The sequence below is a fragment of the Arachis ipaensis genome, chromosome B03, assembly GCF_000816755.2.
Source record: "Arachis ipaensis cultivar K30076 chromosome B03, Araip1.1, whole genome shotgun sequence".
Taxonomy (NCBI): domain Eukaryota; kingdom Viridiplantae; phylum Streptophyta; class Magnoliopsida; order Fabales; family Fabaceae; genus Arachis; species Arachis ipaensis.
This window is the reverse complement of record NC_029787.2, coordinates 15,612,691-15,628,824: the sequence shown is the minus strand read 5'-3', so window position 1 is coordinate 15,628,824 and position 16,134 is coordinate 15,612,691. Positions and strand designations below refer to the sequence as shown.

Below are 16,134 nucleotides of genomic sequence, written 5' to 3'. Positions count from 1 at the left end.
GCGGAAGAGGTAGTATGATGTGTGACGTACCTTGGGGGGAGAGCCAGTCTTCCCCTTATATACATGTCAGTGGTGGGCCCCCCATGGGGATAGGCCCATGTTCTGAAGGATGCCGTCCCCATAGCTGCGTGCGAGCCGTACAGGACGCGTGTCCGGGTCGGTTGCAGGATGCGTGGCCGGACCGGGTGGAGCTCGGGTCGGATCGACCCGCGGGATCCTGGGCCAGGCCGTAACAGTGCCCCCGACGCGCCAGTGATGGTCGTGAGGGCTATTGGTGGCGCGTGATGTTCTCGTTTCGTGTGTTGTCGTTGAATCGGCTGGCCGTGGGGTAGACGCATCTCTTGTGCGCGTGTCTTTTGGTTTGCTGAGGCGTCCGTTTGTCGCTTCGTTATTCGCGCTGGGCATTAAATGCTCATAATGAGTTGAAAAATCCCGTGCGCAAAGACCATTTTGCCCCTGCCTCTTTTCGCGCTCCTTGTGGTGGTTTTTAAACAGTTTCTTTCTCTTTTCCTCCTACTCTTGCTATTTTCACCTTCCTCTCTCCCTGATATCCAAAATTTCTTGTTCGAGCGCCCTCGTGCCTCTTTTTTGCTCTCAAGTTCCTGCAACCAATTCAGGTAATTCTTGGTTCCTATTCTCTTGTGTTTACACTATGTTTTACTACTGCATAGTTGCTGTTTGTGATTGTTGCATGCTTGGTTTACTTTTGCCGAATGACTTTCCAATGGTGGGGTAGGCGAATTAAGGGAGGGGTACCATTCCTGGGTAGGTTTTTAGGTGGTTTGCGTGATAGGCGTAGCTTTTAACCGTATTTGGCCATGATTTGAGTTTGAAAAGGTGTAGTTTCTGGGTTTTTATGGGCTCCCGACCTCGTAGACTGACGGAGTGGTACCCCGTTGTAGGTATGCCTCGCATTGTCTCCCGGGCTTCTGCATCTGGCGCGGCCTACGACCCGTATGCCTGGGTAACTTCCAACATAAAGGATTCGCCCAACCAGATGGATCTGGCGGAGTTGACCGAGTTCCGGCAAGCCGGTTACTTGTGTGGGGGAACAGACGAGGAGGCCAACTATGAGGCCGCTGTTCCTGCCCCCAACGAGCGTATTTATGAGATCAATTTCCACTCTCCTCGTGTCCCCGATTGGATTTGGTTCTACAAATCCATGTTCACTCAAGTCGGCGTTCGGATACCGCTTTCTGACTTCCAAATGGCGCTCCTTAACCGGATATCCGTCTCCCCCTCACAGCTCCATCCAAACAGCTGGGCCTCAATCCGCTGTTTCGAATTGGTTTCGAATACCTCGAGCTACCGGTGTCGGTGGACGTCTTCCTCTTCTTCTTCAATCTTACTAATCCTTCCAAACAAGGGAAAGCTAGGAAAAGGTTCCTTTCTTTCCGATCTGCCCAGGGTAGGAGAATATTCGGCCTCTTCGAGGACTCCTACCATGGGTTTAAAGATAAGTTCTTCAAAGTCCGCCCCGTCAAATGTCGCCACCCCTTTTGGTTGTCGTTAGAGGGGGAGCGCCTTATCCCAACTTATTGGAGTTTTGGGGCGGGGTCGAACTCTTTCATTAAGGTGACGTATAAAAGGTTGTCGCCCGTAGATAAGCAAATAGCCGATGTACTTTTTGCTATTTTTGAGAAGAACCCCGTGAACCCCCATCTCCTCATGGGTGAACGGGAGGTCGCCAGGAGCTATATCCGTGAGTTGTCTTGTTTGTTTGCCTTCACTTGTTTATTATTGTTTTCTTTACCCGATCTAACGACTAATGCGTCTGTTGTTTGCTGTAGTGGAAATGTCTGCCACCGTGACCGGACTTGAGAATTTGATGAAGACCTTTTTTGAAGCGAGCGACGACGAGAATGCCGAAGAAAAGGATGCCGGGAGGTCGGAGGGTCCTTCTGGGGAGAAGGATAATCAGGCTGTGCCTTCTCCCCACGATACCGGCGTGTTGGAGAAACAGACTGCAGGGGCCCCGGCTTCCCCTATTCGTGAAGAGGTGCCCGTTGAAGGGCATGCGTCCTTTACCCCCCAGCCGGACAGTGACGTGGAGCTCATCCATACTCCCAAGAGGCGGAGGATGTCTTCCAGCCCGGAAGGGGCCCTCACTATGATGGAAAGGAACTTCGATGTTACCAAATTTATTGACTCGCAGCTGATACCCGGGACCGAGGAGCATTTTCATGGGACTGATCTGTCCGGGCAGGCGAGGTGGATGTACCGGACCTTGCTTCGTGGAGCCGTGATAGCTCGAAAGGCTGAATTCGAGTTGTCGGGAATGGAGGCACTCCGGAGGAAGCTCGAGTCGTCTGTCAAAGCGAACAATGACTTCAAGGTCCAAGATGAACTGCTCCAGGGCCAGCTGTCCGAGATGGGGGGAAAGCTCAGTGCTTCCGAGGAGAAAGCGTCGTCCGTTGCGGAGAAGTTAAAAGCGTCCGATGAGACTGTGGCCCGGCTGTTCGAGCGTGAGATGACCTTGGAGGGTCAGCTGAATGCCGCTCAGGGTCGGGTCGCCGCTTTGGAAAAAGAGCGGGAACGGGCCGTCTCAGAGGCGAAAACCGCTAAAGCTGAAGCTGCAGAGCTTAAGAAGAAACTCAAAGTGACCAAGGAGCAAGGGAAGAACGCGATCTCCATGACCGAAGAGGCCCTGAAGGCTCAGCTAAAGATCGCAGCTCCTGATTTTGACACGTCGGCAATTGGCGTTTTCAAGATTATCCAGGACGGAAAGATTGTTGACATGCCGAGGAAGTGAGATCTTGTAACTTTGGATATTTTGTTACGCATTTACTGAACAACTTATTGCTCGTTTTTTGTTTTGACTCTTTATAAATTATGCTTGTTCGGTCGTTTGGCCGGGTTGCCGTTTACTATATTTGTTGCCGTTATTTCTCTCGGGGTGGGCTCACGCCCGTTTTCCCGTTTTATGTTTGTTATGGCTTGGATCGCCGTGGTCGTGTTGTCGCCGTCATTGGCTTTGGTCGTAAGGAAGATGGCCTCCGAGGTGATCAGTCCCGGTCTGCCGTTTCAAGGTGCGCTCGTGCGCGGCACGCGTAGGGAAGTGGTAGACAAGTACGAAAATTTTTGACAAGGAGGAGTTAATCGTTAGCTAGGCAAATTAATCAATACGGCGAGTATTTTATAAAATAAAAAGGTAAATTATCATGCGAACAGAGCAAGTATTTACTATCTGTTTAGGTTCTCCGGTCGCTAAGTCGTCTGGTCATGAGTAGAACCTTCTTAGGTTACCCGCATTCCATGTTCTAGGTATTTCCTTGCCGTCGAGTCTTTCGAGCTTGTAGGCACCTTTTCCGAGCACCTCTTTAATCCTGTAGGGGCCTTCCCAATTTGCTGCCAGCTTCCCTTCTCCCGGGGTCGGCACGCCGACATCGTTGCGTCGTAGGACGAGGTCTCTTTCCTCGAAATCTCTTCTGAGGACTTTAGCGTTGTATCGCAGGGCTATTCTTTGTTTTAACGCCGTTTCTGATAAGTGAGCCATCTCCCTTGTCTCCTCCACCAGGTCCTTTTCCACCGCTTCGCTCACCCCTGCGAGCAGTAGCCGGGGGCTTGGCTCGCCGATTTTGACGGGTATCACCGCGTCGACCCCATATGTTAGGCGGAAAGGGGTTCCCCCGTGGCGCTTTGCTCGGTTGTTCGGTAGGACCATAGGACAGAAGCGAGCTCGTCGGCCCATGCTCCTTTCTTGTTGTCTAGGCGCTTCTTTAATCCAAGTAGGATGACTTTGTTTGCGGCTTCCACTTGCCCATTCGTCTGGGGATGCTCTATCGAGGAGAACCTCTGTTTTATCCCCAGGCCAGCGAGGAATTCCGTGAACTTCTTGTCCGTGAACTGTGTCCCATTATCCGAGATGACGACCTCTGGGATACCGAAACGGGTTATCACCTGCCTCCACATGAACTTCCGGCAGTTGGAGGACGATATTGTGGCCAGTGGTTCAGCCTCTACCCATTTGGTGTAGTAATCAATGGCGACAATGAGGTATTTGACTTGCCCTGGGCCGACCGGGAAAGGTCCCAGGAGGTCAACTCCCCATTGACCGAAAGGTCGAGTGGTCGTTAGTGAACTCAGCTCGGAGCCCGGTGCCTTGTGGAAGTTGGCGTTTTGTTGACACTTTATGCACCTTTTGACAAATTCCTTTGAGTCTTTCATCATTGTCGGCCAATAGTACCCGGCTCGGATGAGCTTCCTGGCTAGGGCTTTGCCCCCGATGTGGTGCCCGCAACACCCCTCGTGGACTTCTCTAAGTACATAGTCCGTTTGGTCGGGGTGTAAACATTTCAATAGGGGCTGGCTGAGTCCCTTTTTGAACAGTTGTCCTTGTATGATCGCATATCTGGCCGCCTCCCTTCTCAAAGTTTTGGCTGCTTTCTCATCGTCAGGTAACTTGCCGAGTTCCAGGAAGTTCATGATGGGGTCCAACCACGAGGGGCTTGACTCCGTCAGATGGAGAGCGACCGTTGGCTCCTTCACCATGCCCTGGATGAGAGACCGGTTACTCGTTTCCAGTTTTGTGCTCGCTAGTTTGGACAAGAGGTCCGCCCGTGTGTTCCTTTCTCTTGGGACGTGTTGGATCGTGACCTCTTGGAACTGACTCGTCATTTCTTTAACCTTTTCCAGGTATTTTTTCAGGAGGGGGTTCCGGGCTTGGTAGCTTCCGTTTACTTGGGAGGTGACGACCTGTGAGTCGCTGCATACTTCGACCTTCGTTGCCCCGACTTCACGGGCTAGTATTAGTCCGCTTAAGAGAGCTTCATATTCCGCTTGATTGTTCGACTCAGGGAACTCGAACTTGGTTGATTGCTCGTAGATGACTCCTGCCGGGCTTTCTAAGATGACCCCTGCTCCCCCGGACGTTTGATTGGAGGCCCCGTCCACGTGGAGCTTCCACCGTGTGCCCTTTTCCTCAGGGGGATCGCCCGTTACCTCAACCAAGAAGTCGGCCATTGCCTGGGCTTTGATTGCGTGCCGGGGCTCATACTGCAAGTCCTATTGGGAGAGTTCGATGGACCAAGTCATCATCCTACCAGCCAAATCAGATTTTTGTAGTACTTGGCGAATTGCCTGGTCCGTTCTCACGACTATACGGTGACCCTGGAAGTATTGCCTTAACCTTCAGGAGGAGGTTAGAAGTGTCAAAGCCAGCTTTTCTAGTTTGCTATACCTCAGCTTGGCTCCTTGTAGAGCCCTATTCACGAAGTAGACCGGCTGCTGAGTTTTCCCTTTTTCTCTTACGAGCACTGCTGCAAGCGCTTCCTCTGTTACTGCCAGGTAGAGGTAGAGTGATTCTCCGGCCTTGGGCTTCCCGAGTACCGGGGGCGCTGCTAAAATCTCCTTGAAGTGGTTGAATGCCTCCTCGCACGCCGGGGTCCATTCGAATACTATTCCCTTTTTCATCAGATTGAAGAAGGGCAGGGCTTTTGCTGCCGATGCACCGAGGAAACGGGATAACGCCGTCAGTCTCCCCACCAATCGTTGGACATCTTTGATATAACCCGGGCTCTTCATCTGGAGAATCTCTTGGCATTTCTCGGGGTTGGCTTCCACCCCTCTTTGGGTGATCATGAATCCCAGGAACTTTCCTGCCTCCATGGCAAAGGCGCATTTGAGCGGGTTAAGCCTCATGCCGTGTTGCCGGAGGGACGCAAGTACGCCTCCCAGGTCACTCAGGAGATCGTCTGGCCTTGTGGTTTTTGCGAGGATGTCGTCCACGTAGACTTCCACTGTCTTGCCTATAAGCTCACTGAATACTTTGTTCATCAGTCTCTGATATGTGGCGCCAGCATTTTTCAGACCAAATGGCATTACTTTGTAGCAATAGGTCCCTCCTGGCGTTATGAACGCCGTTTTTTCCTCGTCGGGTCGGTGCATCGGTATCTGGTTATACCCAGAATAGGCGTCCATGAAGCTCAGATACCGGTATCCCGCGGCTGCGTCGACGAGCACGTCAATGTTGGGAAGGGGGTAGCAGTCCTTAGGACATGCCTTATTGAGGTCGGAGTAGTCTACACACATTCTCCACCTCCCATTGTGTTTCTTCACCAAAACTACGTTCGACAGACAGGTCGAGTAGTCCAGTTTCCGGATGAACCCCGCTTCAAGGAGGCTGGCCGCCTGTCTGGCCACCTCCTCTGCCCGTTCCTGTGACATCTTTCTCTTCCTCTGGGCCACTGGCTTGGCTTCTGGTTTGACGGCCAGATGGTGTGACATGAGCTGAGGATCTATCCCTGGCATGTCGGCTGACATCCAAGCGAAGAGATCGGCATTGGCTCTAATCATCTCCATCAGAGGCTCCTTTAATTCATGGGGAAGGTTTCTATTTATGAACGTGAATTTCTCGTCCCCATCACCAACCCTAAATTTTTCCAAATCCCCTTCTGGTTCAGGTCTGGGATTATCTTCTATCCTGGCGTCCAGGTCGGCGAGGAAAACTCCTGAAGCTTCTTTGGACTTTTTCCTGAGAGAGAGGCTGGCGTGGTCGCAAGCAACTGCCGTTTCCAAGTCTCCTCTGATAGATCCTACGGATCCGTCATCAGCAACGAACTTCATCACGAGGAGCCTCGTACTAATGGCAGCCCCCAGGTCGTTGATGGTCTTCCTCCCCAAGATAACGTTATAAGCTGTGGAATCCCGTAAGATTACGAAATCTGCCATGACTGTTCTTCGTTTCTGCCCCTGCCCCACGGAGGTCGGGAGCGAGATAATTCCATCCGGCTTGATGAAGTGGTCTCCCAATCCTACCACACCGTGCTGGTGGGTCGCCAGGTCGGCGTCTCTCAATCTCAGGGCGTCGAAAACATTTCTAAACATGATGTTTGAGTCTGCTCCTGTATCTACCAGGATTCGTTTGACGAGGCCTGTTCCGATCCTGGCCGTGATGACCATGGGTGGACTTTCCGGCATCTCGTCGAACCATTGGTCTTCTGGGCCGAAGGAGATGGATGGGAGACCCCGGGAACTTCTAGCAAATGAGGAGGAGACCGTTAGGACCTTGGCGTCCTTTTTCTGTGCCGATTTTGACCTTGGGGCGGTATTCCTGGCCGTTACTACATTTACCACCGTGAGGCTGTGGTCGTCGCCCTCTGGTTCTTGGCGTCGTCTTGTTAACCGGGACCTGTCCTCGCCATCGTGGTCCCGATTACGTCTCCTCGGCTCCCTTATAAGGTGTGAGAAGTCGGCTAGTTTTCCATCCATGATTGCTTGCTCCAGGACATCCTTTAGGTCGAAGCAGTCTTGGGTCTTGTGCCCGTAACCCTTGTGATAGTCGCAGTAGAGGTTCTTGTTTCCTCCCGTCCTGTCCTTCAGAGGTCGAGGCCTCGACAGTATCCCTTTCTCTGCAATCTGTTGGTAAACTTCGGTGATCGTCGCCGTGAGGGGGGTATAGTTAGTGAACTTCCCGACTCTGGGGGCGGGTTTGGGTGCTTTGCCTGGACCGCCGTCCCTGGCGTGTTCCTTTGGCCTCTCTCTGCTCTCGTAATGCCGGGTTTGGTTGTACGCGGGTTGCCGTTTATTGGCAGCCACGACCCGGCTAACTTCCTCATCGTTGATGTACTCTTTGACCACGCGCTGGATCTCTTGCATTGTCCAGACGGGCTTCGTGGTAAGATGTTTCCTAAAGTCCTCATTCGAGAGGCCATTCGTTAGACACAAACTTGCCACAGAGTCCGTCAAGCCGTCAATCTCGAGGCACTCGTCGTTGAAGCGATCCAGGTATTTCCTGGTCGGCTCCCCGGCTTTCTGGGTCACCCCCAGCAAGTTGATCGGGTGTTTAGCTTTGACGATCCTGGTCGTGAACTGAGCTAAGAAGGCATGGCTGATGTCGGAGAATTGGGTCACCGAACCCTGCGGGAGGTTATTGAACCACCGTATTGCTGGGCCAGCCAAGGTGACTGGGAAGGCGCGACATCTCACCTCGTCGCCTACTCCTTCCAAGTTCATCCTGGCCTCAAAGGCTGTCAAGTGTTCCAGGGGATCTTGTGTTCCATCATACTTCATGTCCGTTGGCTTGTCGAAGTGTTTTGGCAGCCGGACCTCGAGTACGGAACGGTGGAAAGGGGTTGCTCCTATTATCACGGGTCCATGGGTAGTTCTTCTCGACTCGACGTTCTCCTGACGCACGTCCTCGTCGCCTCTGTTCGATGCGCGTCGCCTCTCGCGTCTGGCGTAGATGATGGGGTCTCGACTTCTTCTTCTGGCGCGTCCCCGTCCCCCCGTGCTTTCCGACTCATACTGGGGGCTGGGTGTGCGCCTTGAGCGGCTCCTCGAGCGGGAACTGGTGGGGCTTTGCTCCAGAGTGTGTTGGTCGCGTTCTTTGTCTGCTAGCCTGTGTTCCAAGTCTTGCATCCTGTGGCGTAGCTCTTGCATTATCCTGGCGTGGTTGTCGCCAGTCCCTCCGAAGGGACGTCTTTCGTGAGTCTGCGTCGTGTCCCTTGGAGGCGACCTCTGTTGTTGTCGAGTTTCCGTCGCAACGGCGCCTCCTCCAGGCACGGGGGGCGCGGCCTCGCAACCTGTCCCAGTTTGGACTAGGACGAAGTCCATGGACGAGTTCAACCCTTCTCCCCACAGACGACGCCAATGTTCGGTAGGTCGGCTACCGGACGGTTCGGATCGAGATCCGGAATGTTGGTAGGGATTCGTCAGGTCGTGGACTGCCGATCGGAGGATGCGAGGTCACGATGTCCCGTGTTCCTTGAGGAGAGGGGGGGTGTCACCTGCAAAGACACTCCGACGGTCTTGTCAGGAATGTGCAGGCGGAAGAGGTAGTATGATGTGTGACGTACCTTGGGGGGAGAGCCAGTCTTCCCCTTATATACATGTCAGTGGTGGGCCCCATGGGGATAGGCCCATGTTTTGAAGGATGTCGTCCCCATAGCTGCGTGCGAGTCGTACAGGACGCGTGTCCGGGTTGGTTGCAGGATGCGTGGCCGGACCGGGTGGAGCTCGGGTCGGGTCGACCCGCGGGATCCTGGGCCAGGCCGTAACATATATATATCCGAATTTTTTATATGAATGCGAAAATGAAATCGCTCGGTCCGATTTGAATATTATAAATTTTTTTTAAATCAGCTGAAACTAATCTACAGGTCCGATTTATGTATAGATGCATATATAAAAGTGTGTAACTCATATAGAAGAGATCAGATCCCGTCTTCTTCTTCTTTTTGTTCGGCTTCTTCTTCTGGTTTCTTCTTTTCGTGTTTCTCTCTTGCTTGGTATGAAGCAAAAAAATCTGGTAGTGAAGTTTCTGTTCTTGTTTAGGTGAGTGAGAGAAATGGATAAAAGAATTCTTTTAAAAGTGTATTATTTTAGTCAGATTTTGTACAAACATATTTGAAAGAATAAAATTTATTTGTGAAAATCTATTAGATGTTATTCCCTTCACAGTCTCATTTGAAGAGCTCAAAGGTGCGATATATGAGAAGATAGATTCTGAGATGTCAAAGAAAATATCATGTATTTTATACAGATATCTCATACCGGTGTTTGGTGGATTCGTCCAATTTTGAACCAAATATGTAACGGACGAAACGAGTATGCAAAAGATGTTTTCAATGTATATTGAAAGTCATGCTCAAATCTCGTTCATCGAGTTGTACGTTGAATTCGAAAAATTCTCATCAATATTACAAGATCTAGATTAGTTGTTTATTTATTTAGGTTACAAAAAATGTTATAATATCTAAAATTATAATTTCTAAAATTATTACAAAAAATTGTAACTATGTAGTATTTTTTACTAAGCTATCATATTACTCTAACTCAAATATTATCATTCATTCAAATATTCTCTAACTACATTTAAACAAACATTCTAACTATTATTTAACATATATTCCTAAATTTTTAAAAATAATAATAATCATTCTGTTTATATTCCTAAATTCAATTTCTAACAATAATAATAAATATTAACTTCCTAACAATAATAATTATAATTATAAAATATTAAAACGATTTCAAAAAAACTTACATAATCAGGATGACTGAAATAATGTATAATATGAAGTTCAGAACGATAAACATCTCTAGAGTTTTGTTTCTTTGGCATTTTGATTTTTCTTCCAGCATGCAGAGCAAGAAGCAGTGGAGAAAGGAAGAAGAAGAAGAAGGAGTGGCTGCTCTTTGGTATGAAGGTGAAAGTGATTGTTCGAATGGTGGGTGTGGGTTCAGCATGGGTCTATGTTGGGATTAAGGGCACCGTTGCGGGGAGAGTTCTGTGCGCGACACGTGGCTGGGGCATCACAACTCGGACTGTGCATTTTGCCCCCAACAACTCGGACCGTCCGATAAGCATGCATGAACTCACATGGTCCGATTTGTGTTAATCTAACACCACACAGATGTAAAGCACCTGTGTTCTCCATGACCTTGTCCAACCCCATTGTTGCCTCCATATTAAAATTAAAAAGCGTCAAAGTGAGTTTAACTTCCTAACTACATAAAAATAAATAAATAAATAAAACTGATACGAATATAATGAGGAGTACATAAATAAAAACAAGGAGTACATAAACAAAAGTCAGGCACGGTTGGAAAGAAGGGTTGTAACAAACCATGGACAGGTGGCAGCTGGTCCACCTATTCTAGGCAGCAGGAAGAGCACTAGGGAGAAAACAAATAGCAAGTGGTTAGAGAATTATGATCATTAGTGAATTGTGGTATGAATTCTCCATTCCTGTAGCTATTCTCTCTTCCCCTATTCTATCCCTTTTTTAATTCTTCTCAATTTCTCAGTACACCCTTTATTCTTGTCTCAGGTTACTGGTTGCTGGCTGCTTCCTAAGGCTAGGAATTTTTGCACCTTCTTAAACCCCTTCTTCTTTCTGCTAGTCATATTCTTCAATTCCTTTATACTCATACTTCTATATTGTGAATTGCTTACTGATACACCTACTTAATATTAATACCACACTACACTTTCTCAATCTATTGGCTTCCCTATATCATTTGGTGCTTTCATCCCATGGCTGTAGTTGACAATACCCGCATGAAAGGCATGGAAGCTGACTTCAAGAAACTCTTTCAGATGTTCGAATCCATTTCGGAGGAGACTCACGCTGAGCACGCACGATCGTCAGAAGCGACGAATGTGAAAATTGACGCGCTGCAACAATCTATTACTCAGCTTCTCCATGCCCAGCCTCATCACAGGTCTGAGTTGCATGAGCTCTCCCATGGTTCGAACTCAGGATCAGAATTCCACCAGCGTCCTTTTATGCAACCGCGTCGAGTGGGTTTCGATCTGCCTAAATTTGATGGTTCTGATGCGTTGGGTTGGATCTTTTCTCTAGATCAGTATTTTGACTACTTCCATGTGCCTGAGGAAGATCAAATCAGCATCGCGACTATTCACATGACCGGTGCCGCGATTCCTTGGTTCCAAATGTCACAACGCGCTGCTTGATTTCGTTCATGGAATCAGTTGAAGCGTGCCATTGAACTCGAATTCGGGCCTTCTCTGTATGAATCGCCACGGGAATTATTATTCAAATTGCAACAATTGGGTACGGTGAGTGACTATTACAACGAATTTGTTGCTTTAGCTAATCACACACAAATTGATCCACCTGATGCATTGAATGATTGTTTTATTAGTGGGTTAAAATCTGATATTAGACAAGAGGTGAAGGCACAGTGCCCTCCCTCCTTGATGCGTGCGGTCACATTAGCTAGACTTTACGAGGACAAGTTTTCTTCAGTACCGAGGAGCACTTATGGTCCGGCCTCTCCCCGTCCTCAGCCGACTCCTGCAACTGCAATTTCGAGTAATAGGCCCATTCAGCGGAATACTCTGCCGCCGTTGCTTCCAACTCCACCCCAGCGTCCTACCTTACCGCCGATGAAAAGCTCGGTGCGGAAACTGTCCCCGGCGGAGATTCAGAGCAAACGGGAAAAGGGATTATGTTACTGGTGCGATGAAAAATTTTCAGCTACTCACCGTTGCCCGATTCGCCAGTATATGCAACTGCAGCTAGTGTTAGATGATGCAGATGGAGGGGACACAGGAATGCAAGAGTCATCAGAATCTGAGCCCAGTTTGGAGGCCTTGGAGTCTCAGGTAGTTGAGCATCATTTATCTTACAATGCTATGCATGGTACAAGTAGTCCTGCTTTGATCCGTGTTAACGCCATCATCAATGGCCTAGAGGTCCAGGCCCTGATTGATGGTGGCAGTTCGGATAGTTTTATTCAACCTCGCATAGCCAAATTTTTGAATCTACCTATTGAACCTGCATCGGGATTTAAGGTGATAGTGGGCAGTTTTGAAGTCTTGCCGGTAGAGGGTCGCATTGCTAGTTTGGATGTTAATCTATCAGGTTGCCTTGTTAGCATTCCAGAGGTTTACGTACTCCATGTGGCTGGGGGAGAGTTGGTGATTGGTTCAACTTGGTTACAAACATTGAAGGCTCATATTGTAGACTACAATTCTTCATTTCTTCGCTTCTGGCATAAAGGGAAATTTGTCACTGTGCAGGGTTATAAGAGTCCACCTTCATCTCAAGCTCAATTTCATCATATACGAAGGTTGGTAAGCACCGATGCAGTGGCTGCAGTGTTTACTCTTGAACTTCAGCAATTGGATGGGATTGTCAAGCCACCCTTGCAGTTACCAGAAGCTCTTCACCCTGCCTTGGTTAGTTTGATGCAGAAATATGCTGTTATTTTTTAGCAGCCTTCGGGTCTTCCTCCCCGACGTTCCCAAGATCATGGCATTCCTTTAATTGAAGGGGCTGCACCAGTTAAATCCCGTCCTTATCGTTTCTCTCACAACTTGAAAGCACAAATTGAAACAATGGTGTCTGAGATGCTGCAAGAGGGGATAATTCAACCCAGCAAAAGCCCTTTTTCCTCTCCTATTCTTTTGATCAAGAAAAAGGATGGCACTTGGCGTTTTTGCTCTGATTATCGGGCACTAAATGCAATCACAGTCAAAGATTGCTTTCCCATTCCTACCGTTGATGAGTTGTTGGATGAACTCTTTGGGGCTACTATTTTTTCGAAACTGGATCTTCGCTCGGGTTACCACCAAATCTTAGTCAAACCTGAGGACCGCTTTAAGACAGCGTTTCGCACGCATCAATGGTTGTATGAATGGTTAGTGATGCCCTTCGGCCTTACCAATGCCCCTGCTACTTTTCAGAGCCTTATGAATGATATATTCAAGCCTTACTTGCGCAAATTTGTACTAGTTTTTTTTTATGATATACTTGTCTATAGTAGTGGTTTCAACTTACATTTAGAGCATTTGGAACTAGTCTTAAAACTGCTGCAGCAAGAGTCTCTATTTGCTAAACTTTCTAAATGTCTTTTTGGCTCCCCGGAAGTTGATTATTTGGGACATACATCAGGGGCGGTGGGATTCACATGGAAACGGCTAAGGTTCAGGCAATTCTGGAATCGCCTCAACCTGCAAGCGTAAAGCAACTTCGGGGGTTTTTAGGCCTTAGTGGTTATTATCGACGATTTATTAAAGGGTATGCCTCATTAGCAGCTCCTCTCACTGATTTACTTAAGAAAGACTCATTTAATTGGTCGGAGCAAGCTACTCAAGCCTTTCGACAGCTGCAGCATGCTATATGCACCAAACCAGTCTTGGCATTGCCCAATTTTAGTATTCCTTTTGAAGTGGAGACAGACGCTTCAGGTACTGGTGTTGGGGCTGTTTTAATTCAACAAAAACATCCCATTGCTTATTTTTCCAAGAAACTACCTCCTACTTTACAGAAGCAATCCGCTTACATCAGAGAGTTTTACGCCATCACTGAGGCCTTAGCTAAGTTTCGCCATTACTTGCTAGGCAAAAGATTTATTTTGCGCACTGATCACCAAAGCTTGAAAGCGCTCTTAGAACAAGATCTTCATACACCAGAGCAACATAAATGGCTTCATAAATTGCTCAGGTTTGATTTTGAAATCCATTACAAGGCTGGGACTGAAAATGTTGCAGCGGATGCACTCTCTCGCAGCTTCTTTGGGGCTTGGTCGGCGCCAAGAGTAGAGTGGCTAGACCAACTTCGTGCAGAATTGGTGGCGGATGAGGATCTTCGAGTATTATTGGCAAAGTGCAACTCCAATTCGGTTGAGGATTTGAATTACTCTTGTCAAAATGGCCTCTTGTTGTGGAAGAACCGATTAGTGGTACCTTCCAAAAAACACTTTAATTAGGCAAATCCTCCATGAATACCACGATAGTGTGATTGGTGGTCATGCGGGAATTGCTAAGACTGTGGAATGCATTTGTTCCATTTTCTATTGGCCTCATATGCAAAAGGATATCAGGCAGTATGTCTTATCTTACTGCATTTGTCAACAAGCAAAGGTAGAAAATAAGGCACCAGCCGATTTGCTCAAACCATTACCTATCCCTTCACAGGTATGGGAAGATATTGCAATGGATTTCATTGTATCTCTGCCAGTTTCATCTGGCTATTCAGTTATCATGGTGGTTGTCGATCGTTTGACTAAGTACGCCCATTTTCTTCCCTTGAAACAAGATTTTAATAACAGGATAGTTGCAGGAACTTTTATCAACAATGTGGTTAAGTTGCATGATTTCCCAAAATCTATTGTATCGGATAGAGATTGGGTATTTATCAGCAAATTTTGGCAGCACCTCTTTAGTATCCAAGGTACTAAATTAGCATTGAGCTCAGCTTATCATCCCCAAACTGATGGCCAGAGTAAAGTTTGTAATCGAACCCTGGAGATGTATTTACGTTGTTTTTGTTTCGAGAATCCTAAGCGTTGGCTGGAGTTTTTGCCGTGGGCTGAGTTTTGGTATAACTCCTCGTGGCACAGCAATATCAAGATGACTCCCTTCAAAGCTCTTTATGGCAGGGACCCTCCTACTTTGGCTCGTTATGAACTCTCTAGTACTGATAATTCTTTCTTGCAAGAGTGGCTTCAAGACCGTGATCACTTACTCGATCAGCTGAAGTTTAATTTGGAACGCTCCCAGCAGTATATGAAACATGTTACTGATAAACATCGCCGACAAATTGAATTTCAAGAGGGCAATTTGGTGCTTGTGAAGTTACAGCCGTATCGCCAGCATTCCGTGGCACTGTGTAAACATCAGAAGCTGGGGTTGCGTTATTTTGGTCCTTTTCCGATCAGCAAAAAACTCAGTGATGTAGCCTATAGAGTGGAGTTACCTCCAGAAGCGCGTATCCATAATGTCTTCCATGTTTCAGCTCTCAAACGATTTCGGAGAGAGGGTACTTCCCAATACTTCCCTCTCCCATTGACCACTACTAATGTGGGGCCAGTGTTAGAGTCTTCCAGGATACTTTCTCCACATTCTATTATGAGGGGTGATAAACTAGTGCCACAATGTCAGATGCAATGGGGACAGGGCAACTTGACAGAGACAACATGGGAAGATGTTCATCACTTTCACAAGTTGTTTCCGGAATTCAACCTTGAGGACAAGGTTGTTGCTGATGGGGAGGATAATGATACGAATACAGCAAATGAGGAGTATATAAATAAAAGCAAGGAGTACATAAACAAAAGTCAAGCACGGTTGGAAGGAAGGGTTGTAACAAACCATGGACAGGTGGCAGTTGGTCCACCTATTCTAGGCAGCAGGAAGAGCACTAGGGAGAAAACAAATAGCAAGTGGTTAGAGGATTATGATCATTAGTGAATTGTGGTATGAATTCTCCTTTTCTGTAGCTATTCTCTCTTCCCCTATTCTATCCATTTTCTAATTCTTCTCAATTTTTCAGTACACTCTTTATTTTTGTCTCAGGTTAATTTTTCAGTACACCCTTTATTTTTGTCTCAGGTTACTAGTTGCTGGCTGCTTCCTAAGACTAGGAATTTTTATTCTTCAATTTCTTTATACTCATACTTCTATATTGTGAATTGCTTACTAATACACCTACTTAATATTAATACCACACTACACTTTCTCAATCTATTGGCTTCCCTGTATCAGAAACTATCTACTAATATGTATTCATTCATTTTATTCATATATAGACTCTTCAATTATTCATCTTTAGACTAATAAAATCAATGCCCCCAACACATTCATTGCGCATGAGCAAAAATGTTATTTGTATACTAAAATTAACTATAAAAATCAATCACTATATATTTTATATATAAATA

The 16,134-nt window shown here is 47.4% G+C and overlaps 1 protein-coding gene across 2 annotated transcripts in view; it reads right to left on the bottom strand.

The window, feature by feature from the left end:
- LOC107634219 (E3 ubiquitin-protein ligase PUB23-like) overlaps positions 1 to 10,120 on the bottom strand; it is a 21,607-nt gene extending 11,487 nt beyond the window's left edge. For both annotated transcript variants that reach the window (XM_021118280.1, XM_021118281.1), the window contains exon 1: positions 10,092 to 10,120. The gene's annotated coding sequence lies outside the window, so the exon portion shown is untranslated. The remainder of the gene's footprint in view (positions 1 to 10,091) is intronic.